Consider the following 11,666-nt stretch of genomic DNA (forward strand, 5'->3'; position numbering starts at 1 on the left):
TAAGGTCGCTTTAAAGAAACTACGTTGGCCATTCCCTTGGCCACATCTGATTCTACGATTTTTAATTAATCTTTTCGTTATCATGTTGCAACAATTTTCAAATCTGTCACTCAATAATGATGCCATTCAACAACATTTCCTCCCTTATTGAGTGAGGGTTTTTCTGGAGGCAGTTTACCATGAAGCCCACCACCTGACCTCGACTTTCTAAATTGAAAACACCAAACAACACATGTCAGCTCAAACAATTTTAAAAGAAGTCAATGCACATAGAAAACCCACCTCATTAATTTAATCACATTATTAATTTACCCTCTACGATAATTTATCATACTTCCAATAGGTTATTAGGATGGAATATGTTCATTGAAATCTTTGTAAGTTGTGTCTTGCTATTCAAAAGTTTCCTCCACATTGCTTTGAATCATTTAACAAGATTTACTAGTCCCAATTTCTGTGCAACCTCCAATGTATAGAAGATTAAGAAAAGGATGATGTTGGTACATGGAGGTAGGGATAGCCCTTTCCCTATGGATATCCTTTTTAGAGATAGAAGCTTTTTGAATCCTTAAAAGAAGTAGTTTGTTGAAACAAAAGGGAACAATCGTTGACATTACTAAAACAACAAGAAATAGTACATACTTCAAAGAAATAGTAAGCTTATAAGCATGAAATAAATCGACACAAGCTAAACAATGCGATACATTTTATTGTCTACTGAGTCAACCCAAGTTTCATGACTCATAAATTGAGAATTATTCTTATTTTGAGAAGCAAAGGACATTAAGCATATAAAATTGGTTTGAATCGACACATAAAACATATTTTAAATTACCCAAGTCTAATTGGCAACCTAATCCTCGTATAAGGTTAATATTGGAGTCTGCATTCACACTCAGTAAATTTTTGGTTGGAAATGTTTGCAGACATTAAATCTACCACCACATAATGCTTGGGATGCCCATAACATTTAGAAAAAATGAATTGAATTCCTTTCAAACAGTTACAGTTTGTCCGATGATGCTTGTCTACTATCTATTTCTAATTAAGAAGGTAACCTATGCCTTGTTTTAACATAGTTGTGAACAATTTTCATAAAATGCCACCCATATATCGAGCCTGTTCGACTAAAAATTTTTTACACTATTATTTTCCCAACTAACCTCACTATCATAATGGTATGCAATCTATACATGAAAATTTGGTGTCATCTTTGTATGAAGAATGCAATTGCATTTTATGGTAAGGACATAATGACCGCACCTGCATGTAATTACATGAGCAGACATAAATAACCACTCACAACAAACTACCATTCTCTAACTGATAGCCTTTCCTTCTTGTTTGACTTAGCAATTCCATAGTATGACATGTAGGTTGTTTTTTCTAAGATAGGGTGGATATCTAAGTTGTTTCCTTAGCACTGAGAAAGGATAGCCATTATCCTACTCCATGTGCTCTTGAATGCCTTCATATCAGCAGATAACCATTCGAGTGCGAGAACCACATTTGATATAAGAACGGAAACAACAGTAACACATTTATTTTTTCTTATTATTACTTTTTATATAATTTTTCTTTCATGGATTAGTGTCATTGGATCTATGGCCAACTCACATAACTCTAACTAGGATAAGGCACTCGAAAGTAGTAAAAACAAAAATAATGCAATCTTTGACGATGATAACACCCCGGATGAGATGATCTTCTCCTTTGTTTTTTGATCCTTTTCATGTCTGTGGTAACTTCTATCTGCACGTAACTATTTGTAGTGTAGTGGACACAACAATAGTCGAGATTTAGCATTGTCATTTACATCTTCCTTATCGGTTAAACTATTCTACACCTAAGTTGAGGAAAGCTAGGTGATATATAATATGAAAAGAAAATGTATTATTAAGTAAATTAATAAAATAAATCACTTGGAGGGTGGAGCACCAAGATATAGGAGATGATTGCCAAATCCTATGAGGAATGGGATAGAGATGAACCTTTCATGATAACCTTCTAGATGTGATTCTAGATAAGCTTGGATGGATTGGAAATCCATCAGATGGATGGGAGATAAAGATCCATTGAACATAAAAATATTTGTGGGAGATAGAGGTAAGCTTTTATGTGGAAAAGTGTCGTGGAGATAAAGAAAATATTTTCTAAATAATACCTAGGAAAATGGAAAAATACATAAAGAGGGACACTGCTAAATGGTAACTAAATCATGAAAGAGGGTACTAAATACCCAATGCATTAGTCAATTGAGGATAGTGGATCCTTGGCAATATCTTCGGCTCGGGGGAAATCATAGGTGGTTCATGGCTGGGTGGTTGTGCTCCTCCTTCCAAGTGAGGTTTAGTTGGTGTTAGTTAGATGGAGCATACTGTATGTTGTTTCTTTTCCCGGATATTACTTCAATTGTTTCAGCATATATGTTTAGTTGTAGGCGTGATGATAACTATACATGATAAACGATTTAGGTTCAATTGAGATGTCCCAGATTTATACTCGTATTGTGTAAGATATATGTTAATGATACTATCTGTGTTCATGTAATTGGTTTCACTCTTACTCATGTGGATGAGTAAAATATCCATTGAGTCTAAATCTGATCATCATTGTGTTAAAGGGACATAGTTTGTATTCAGTGTTATATTACGTATTTGGGTGGATAAGGGGTACAAGACATAGATGCATGCATTTCATGGCATAGTCTATCAGAGTTAAATAAAGTATTATATGTGTCCTCAAGGAGGTTGGCTTAGCCCACCTACCTATTGTTAAGGGTTGAGTAAGTCTGTCGAATTATGATTCTCATGCATGACTGGGCTAACTACATTAGACTTAAGTTAATCGATATTGGTAGAAAACTTAAACAATGAATGTTAGGGATTTCATGACAGAGCTAGTTTCTTTCTAAAAATTTATAAAATCATTGAACTCAATAATAGTGTTCATGAGGTGAATCAGATTGTTGTACTAGTGAATGAGGTTAAATTCTAACTGTAGTGAGATGAAATTAAACCTTATTGAGTATACATGCAATAGATAATCGGACCATCATATATTATACCATAATGAGAAACAAGAATCTAACGCTATTTTGCATGTTAACTAGAGACTTTATATAACATTAAAAATTCCTTCACTAACATAATGAAGATCACCATTATGTTCATTTGATATCCTACTCATTCACAGATATAGGAATGGAATCCATCATATGAATACAGATAGCATCATAAGGCAAGATGGGGCAACATATCCAACACTGAATCAAATAATCACATGAAGTGTAAGAGACTGACATACAAACATTCCACGCATGTGCATCCATATAAAAAGATCACTTGGCGGGAGGAGCATCACCACCTGACCATGAATCACCTCTCATTACCCTTGAGCCAAAGTTCTTGCCAAGGATCAACTGCCCTCAATTGATCGATGCACTCGGTATTTAATACCCTCTTTCATGATTCAGTTTCCATTAGTGGCGTCCCTCGTTTATGGATCTTTCCAATTGCCTAGGTATTTTTCAGAAAGCGTGATCTTTCTCTCCCATGAGGATTTTCCTCATAAAAGTTTGCCTTTATCTCCCGCAAGGCTTTTATGTCTGATGGATCTTTATATCGCATCCATCCGATGGATCTCCTATTCATCCAAGATTATCTAGAATCACATCTAGAAACTTTACCACGAATGATTCATCTCTATCCCATTCCACATGGGATTTGGCAAGAATCTCCTCTATCTTGGTGCTCCACCATCAAAGTGATTTATTTTATTATTTTATTTAATAACACATTTTCTTTTTATAATACATATCACCTAGCTTTCCTCACCTTAGTGTCAAAATAGTTTAACCCACAAAAAAGGGTATCACACCTAGCTTTCATCAGCTTAGGTTTACAATCATTTAACACACAAGGGAGGATATCACACCTAACTTTATCTCAGGTTAGGGTTACAATAATTTACCACACAAGGGAGGGGTGTTAAAACTAAGTGCAAAACCATTGTGTTCTTTCCAGGTACACGAAAGATTTATTTATTATAATTAACCAAAAGGTCATAATTGCTTATCTTTTCTTCAAAAAATACTTATTTCTTATAAATAGATAAGGTAGTTATTAAAACTATAAATTTCAAAAGAAAATATCACTTTTCAAGAATAATAATCTAATTAACTTTTCTCTTTTAGTTTTCACTACCCATGGAAATATTTCATAAGTTACTGTTTTAATCTATATTCACTTGCAATAAAATAACTTACATTTGTTATCATTTCATACACCCATAAGAAATCCCTTTTTAAGAAAAGTGAATGCATCCTATCTTTTCTTACATAAAATGCATATGTAATATTTTACAAAGACAACATGGTAGTATTTATCTACATGCAGTAATATATTTTCTTTACTATGAAAAATATATAATAACAATTCTTATCTACATATAGTAATATATTTTTTTTACTAAACGTATATAATAAAAATCTTTATCTGCGTGTCATATTATACTAAATTACCCATATTCAAATTATTCAAGTAAAATTCTTCTTCTTCTTCTCTTGCATTCTACTCATCCATTAAAAAAAAACTAGAAAAAGTGAAATATTCATTATTTAATTTGCAATAATTTAAACCATTAAAATCTAAAAATATAAAATCTTACCTCTATGTTGTGGGGAAAAGTATCCGACTCGGATGACCCTATCCCTACTCTAAGGGTGACAGTCCTTATCAACAACTGAAAGTAAAGCTTTGATATTTTCCTTTATGAAAGTACAGAGAAGGAAGGAAAGATTGACCAACCGATGTCTTTCGCTTTTGTCGATCCTGTCCTCTCTCTTTGTCTCTTGTTCCCAGCTCCTTGCTCCCTTTGCCGGCCCAGCTACACACAGATCCTGCACAAACAAGAGAGGGAAACTACAAGAAACATGTACTCATAACTGATGCATGGATTAGAGTGAATCAAATATACAAGTAAATACAATACATCAATGCAATACAACTATATAGGAGAACATTCAAAGCTTTATTGATAGAAGTAAAAGGGTTCTGAGAAGGTTACAACCATCAATGGCTCCAATCCAGCAACACCTCCCCAGCAGCAAGAAATCTCCTCTTCACCTCTATAAAAGCAATCACCCAATAGCTCTAACTGTAAACCAACAGCACTTCCTTGCTTTGCACAAAATTCCAGCCTCCTTAGACCTCATAGAAGAGCTCTATATATAGGAGATTTGGAGAAAGGATGAGTCAGCTTGAGGCTGGCATAAAGCTGACTAGTGTCCTCTCCCACTTTAGTTAAACTTCAGTTCTTGAGTCAACTTGGAGATCCTTGCTTACACATGGAGATCAAGTACCTCTTACTCATTACAGGGCGAATCCCTTGAACCAAGTGTCAATTTGGAAGCTTCTTGGGCAATTGACACCTTGCAGAATGACTGTGCCACTTGGCCAATCTCGTCCAGCGCAAGTAGCCTTCATTAGATTTGACTTTCAGCGCAGGTACAAGGAGGAGCAGTTGCATTCCAGCGCAGATGCTCAGTGGAGCAGCTGACATGATCCAAAAATAGCCTGTTTTTGAGTGTTTTCAGGTGGAGAACTGATGGGAAGTGCTGTGGTTTGCTGACCTTGTTCTTCTAGGGGTAAGAACAACATGTTTAGGGACTGAGGATCCCTGTAATTATTGACATTTCATGTTCCATGCTGCGAGGCACAAAAATGTCTATAACAGTTGCCCCCTAAAGTATGAGGCCGTTTATCGGGTGAAATGCTTTATCTAGAGGGTCCGAAGTTCATTCCAGTGCTGAGGAGGCGCCCTGTAATACAATACAATACAGTACATTATTTTTCATTCTGTTTTCATGATCTAGCTGAGGCGGGCATTTCCATGCTCAACTTTTATAAATACATTTTGGTACATAGAACAGACGATCGTCTGATAGTAGACTGATAATTCTCTGCTGAAATTATCATCCTTTGAATAGGATGATCATCTGCTGCAATGATGTACATGACAAATGCTTTTATATTTCCTGAATATGTATCGCAGCCCGGATGGATGAAACTAGATCCGGGGTCTTCAAACTCGTTCGATCTTCACTCTAAGTACAAGTCGATCCATGTGAGAATTTCGCTGAAGTCGAACATGGAAAGACATCGCTTGATTACCGGTTAATGATGAAAACCGTTAACAAGCGCGAGAGGAATCACCGATAATGATAATGACCCTCAAGGTACTGCAGTACAATTCACGTGGCGTGAATAAAGGACTTGGCGTCGAACGCCACGCAAAATCTTCTGGTCGAAGGTCATTGATGTATACCTGTCGCCGGAAGTGAGAAACTTGCCATTGAGGCATGCAAGCTTCAAAGTACTGATGGGGTTGTTCCTAGATCAACTTCTTGGATAATGAGCTGAAGTCGACAAGAAGCGATCCGTCAAAGGAGGGCCTTAATGAATCCCACATCAATGACACGGAACGGAGCTAATGATTTTAGTGGAGGTGAAAACAAACTGTGATATATGATTCAGGGTGGCGATCATGAATGGATGAAGGATAATGTATGGCAGTGGATGGGACACGGTTGACACTTTCAGAATGACCCCTCTTGAACATATAACGACACTGATGCGATGGATCGGTAGCATTACCCCAAATGTGGATGGTTTGGCGAGGACCATGGTGATGAGACCGGTGAATGAAACAACCCAACCCGATGTGGTACGGAGGAAAAGTGTCATGTTCAAGAGTGACTTGCTACCATTAAACTTTGATGTTCTCCCAATTTTTCCCCAGTCATTTCTGACCAGTACCTCTTTATTTTTGTCAAGCTCGAGGGGGATAACATATGCTTGTTCTATAACCTGCCCTTCGGGCAAGCCCATCGCTATGATTTAACGAGCTTAGCGATAGGGAAACTCGTTCTCGTCTAAAGACAAGTTTGTCGCTATTTAATGAATTTAACGAGTCTAACGACAAGGATAACTCGGTCCTTTTCATTTTTAGAGAGTCTGAAAAGGTACAGAAAGTTAACTCCATAATTCCTTTTTCGTCATCTAATCCCTTAAGTCCGAAAAAGTATAAAACAATACAGAAGGGATGGGTGTTCGATACTTTTAACGAGCCGAACAAGACAAGCGCTCGATCTTTTTGTGTAATAATCCCTCAGGTCCAAAAATATTAAAGTCTAAATGAGGGATAGCTCTTCCGGTCCTTTTAACGAGCTGGAAGGCTAAAACTCGGCAAACTTTTCATATTTTACGAGTCAGTGAAAAGAGCTCAAAGAAGACTCGTCTTTTGAGGAACGAGTGATAAACAGGGATAGCAACTGATTCCAGGTACAGGTTGGAATTTTCCAATCACGGCAGTGTCACAAGGATGGCTAGGTGAAATCACTCTTCGCAGCTGTTTCTCAAAAGAGGTAAACACCCAAATGGAGGTGAATGATCGGCCAAATGAACAGTGGAGGTGACGGTGCACAAACATGACCAAGGCTTTTATGGCTGATGAATTTACGATCTCAAAAGGGTATTTACCGGTTCATTTTTTTTGAATGAGCTTGAACTCTAAAGGAAAGCCTGCTCATAAACTTATGTTTATTTTTTAACGAGCATGAACTATGCTAAAACTGCTCGGATCTTGCGTTTATTTTTTAACGAGCATGAACTATGTGCTAAAACTGCTCGATATACCAGTCATAATAAGAACGCCTCCTGTGAGATAGCTATTTTTTAAGGAGCTTTATCTCACGAAGCTATGCTTTCTTCATAGTTCATGCAAGGTCGGAAACGGCTAATCCCACAGGCTTTCTTCATGCAAGGTCGGAAACGGCTAATCCTACGAGTTTAAAGGGTTAGACCTACAGGTTTAAAGGGAGGACCTAAAAATTTAAAAAAATAAATAGTCGTCCCTTGCTTACATTCCAAAAGTTTGCATGCCCCCAGGCGTAGGACAGAATTTCGAGGCTGCCCCTCCTCTCCCCTACTTCTGCTTTTCTTTGGGTGTTCACAGCTACTTGTCATCTTGCCAATCTAATGTTAACGATACTAGTCTTCTCGTTATTTTAGGGGGTCTTATGCGGTACTCAGGCTTCCCGTCGGCCCAACTTTTAACGAACAACTATTTGTGACAAGAGAAGAACACTACTCAAAGACAAAACATTGGTATTATTGAGGGAGGCTTGCCTCTTTCTTATTATCCGAAGAGGGTTCTATTTGCTGCCGCAAATCAATCTCTTTCTTCGGCGATGTCTATTATCAGGTTACTAAAAATGGCGACCACCTGTTGCAGCAATAGAATCTCTTTCTTTGGAGGCTGCCCCTACTTATCCTTCAAAACATATGTTTTAATGGGTGAGGCTTGTCTTCAAAGATGGTTACTACTTGCTACCGCAAATGGTCCCCTTCCTCGGTATCCTGATTATTTAGACAAGGGGAGCGAGAAGCTGATTATCTCACTCACATAACTTTGACAAAAGAATATTATTCTAGAACAACCCCTCTTCCACCGCCGGACGGGGTACGGACTAGTCTATTCTTCTGCGAAATTCTACCTTATACCCGGGGTTTCTTCTGCCCGAAGCAGACCAGGGTGCATGCCCCCTGGGTTCCAGTCTTTCTTTCCGAATCACTCGCACTCATCGGGAAGGAGGACTGGGGGTGGAGGCGAATCTTGAGTGAACAGACCATTTAGGAATGGTATTTGACTATTTGCGATGCGAGATCCCGGAAATGAAAGTTGGTCTACGAGCTTGACCATCCTTCCTTCGTGTGGAAAACACATTACTCTAAAGAGTGAGGAGACTATCGCTCCCATGCAATAAATATAGTCACGTCCAAGGAGTAGGTTATAATCCAAGGGTCCTTGGACGACCATCACGTTCAAATTGACGGTCTTCCCTTTCAATGTAATAGGCACATTGGGGAGGATTCCTAATGGTCGACTGGTTCCTTTATCAAAACCTGAGAGATTTCTTAACTCAGGTAAAAGCGCCAGGGAACCCAGTGCTTTCCAAGCAACAGAGGAAAGGATACTCACAGATGCCCCTTCATCAATGATACTACCAGCCATGATCATTCTATAGATCTGGACAATGATTCTGAATGGTACACTGGCTGGTAACCGGGGTCTTCCTAGTTGATTCCAATCAAAGGATACAACCAGGTTGCTTGGTGGTGGGACCGAATATACGGCCGGATATGACCCTGATGATGTTCCTTCCTGCGATAAAGGAATGGGCGCATTGCCCTGACGCTCATCAGAGTCGGTGCTGATGAAAAGAACCTGGATGGTGTCATCCTTATTCTCTTCAGTGAGGGTGTCGCATGAAGATGACTCTTCGGCGACGGTGTCATTTGAAGATGAAACTTCTGAAGGTAGAACCGGGTCAACTGCCGTATCGACCTTTGGACTTTCGTCCGGTCTGGATTCAGTAGGTTCATTTTCAGTGACTGACGCTTCAGCTGACCACTTGAGCGGGCCAGCTGGATTTTCAACTATCGAGGGATTAGGCACGAGTTTTTGGTATCCAGGAGGAAGTCGTAACGGTGATACCGGACGATCTTCCAAAACTCTCTTCGCCTCATCTAAGAATGGACATCGGTGAATGGCGTGATCGCCTTCACACAACATACAGGGTGATCTTGTTCTCCCTTTTCGTCCTTCACTCTCGCTAGTTGACGGACTGCAATCAACATGACTATCAGAGGTTGATGCTACCGGATTGTGCAACCTCGGGGACCAGTCCCTTAGTATCCAGGGAATACAAGGACAATCACGATGGAAGTGGGTCCCTTTGCAAATGACACATGGCGATTTAGGCCCAGTCGGTGCAGTGTGTGGGTTTTTGTCAGCTGTCTTTTGCTTGCCCCCAGTCGCCTTCGCCATAGGCCCCTTCTGCTTCTTTTCTCTCTTCTTATTTTCCTTCTTCTCCTTGGGAGGCTGACTTTTGCCAACTCTACCTTGCGGAGATGAAGGATTAGAGGAAGTATTGTAAGAAGTGGAAGGCTGGTGGGTAGTTCTAGACTGTTCTGACTGTTGATTCGAATGCTCATGATTAGTGGCAATCTGGACTACATTAGTTGAAAAGAGCCATATAGGTAGGCCAATTGTCAATCCTGGAAGTGACAATGTCGCCATATGAGGCGCACCAACATCTCCCCAAGAGGAGAAGGGATTTGGACTTCCGCCAAGGTTGCCTCCTTGGTTGGTGGGCTCCATACTTTTCGACTGAAAGATCAACGTGGGAATAACAGGTGATTATGTTCCGCTTAAAATAAATTTTATTAACGACGCTTTTAGACACAAACTTGCTTTTTCATGTTTTAAGAGTCGAGAAAAAGCTAAAGATGACTCTAGTCGCCTTCGATGTATTAACGAGCCCGAAGTGACAAATGCTCGGTTGGACCTTTTCAGTTATAGAGTTTGAAAAGGGCCAAAAGAAACTGCTCTGGAGATCTAGGCAGAGGGTGTGCCAAACCTTTCGCGAAACCACAGAATACGTTTTACGGTACGGGTGGTCGATCTTCGTGAATGCTGTGTTCACTGCATCGCGATTAGTAGGGCGGCCGACACGGCTTCCTAAGGATAAAGGATAAATGCCTATGGGGGTCTCCCAATATACGCGACGGTACGCGGGAGCACAAGTCCGTATTAGTGCCACCGACTCTCAGGAGGAATCACCCACCTTCGTAGAGATCGACAGTCACTATGTTTAACGACGCCGGAACACGTCTCTACCTAGACCTCTAGATGTTTGCGTTATGTTACAAAGCGTTGTTATGTAAATTGGGTTTATTTTAATGTTGATCTTGCTTAGCATTTTGCCTTTAAGGATCACCACGAGATGTATATATACAACTTCCTAAATGCAATCTAAGATGAGAAGCAAAACTTTTCAATCTTTCAACTTTGAAAACCTTAATCTACTGAGGGAAAAGAAAGACACAACTTTTCGCACAGATCATAGAACACACACTAAAATGCAAATTTTCCTAAATCGTCAAGCACACAGTCAAATGCAAAATGCACAATGCAGATATTTCCTTTCGTTATCCTTAATGTTGATGTAAGACAAAAAGGAAACTGTTGTATAACTTTGAATCTAATTTCGAGCGAAAGTAAACAAGCTTGTCCAAAATCAAAAGACACCTTAAGATCGACTTGTTTAGACACTGGAAATGTATAGATTCAAACCATAAAATAAAAAACAAACAAACTCAAACAGCCATGAACCGTAATAAAACTAGCTCTTAAGATCACAAAGACACTTTTACAGTTCAGGATCTAAGAGGCCACAGCTATACTGGTTCGCTTTTCACAATGGGAAACTGTAACTGAAGCAAGAAATACTGAAAGAACAATCACAGTTTCATCACACAACTGAGGCGGAATAATGTCAAGGAAAATTGGTTTACAGCAAGTACAATGACAAGCAATCAGCAGCAAAACAACAGTGAAAACAGGGCTAAGACACAGTGGGAAACCTCAGGAAGACATAGCCTAACTGGATCAGCGCAGGCTCTGGTCTGTCAAATTGACTCTCAGCGCAGTTCCCGAAGGGAGTACCTGCGCTGGAATGCAGACTGCCTGTGGACAGCCTGCACTGAGACACGAGAGTTGCGTTTACAAGGATTTCTGGGTCATAAAAAGCTCAAAAATTC

The sequence above is a fragment of the Pinus tabuliformis genome, chromosome 5_1 (genome assembly GCF_031772625.1).
Source record: "Pinus tabuliformis cultivar Carrire ecotype Pingquan chromosome 5_1, CPIR1, whole genome shotgun sequence".
NCBI lineage: Eukaryota > Viridiplantae > Streptophyta > Pinopsida > Pinales > Pinaceae > Pinus > Pinus tabuliformis.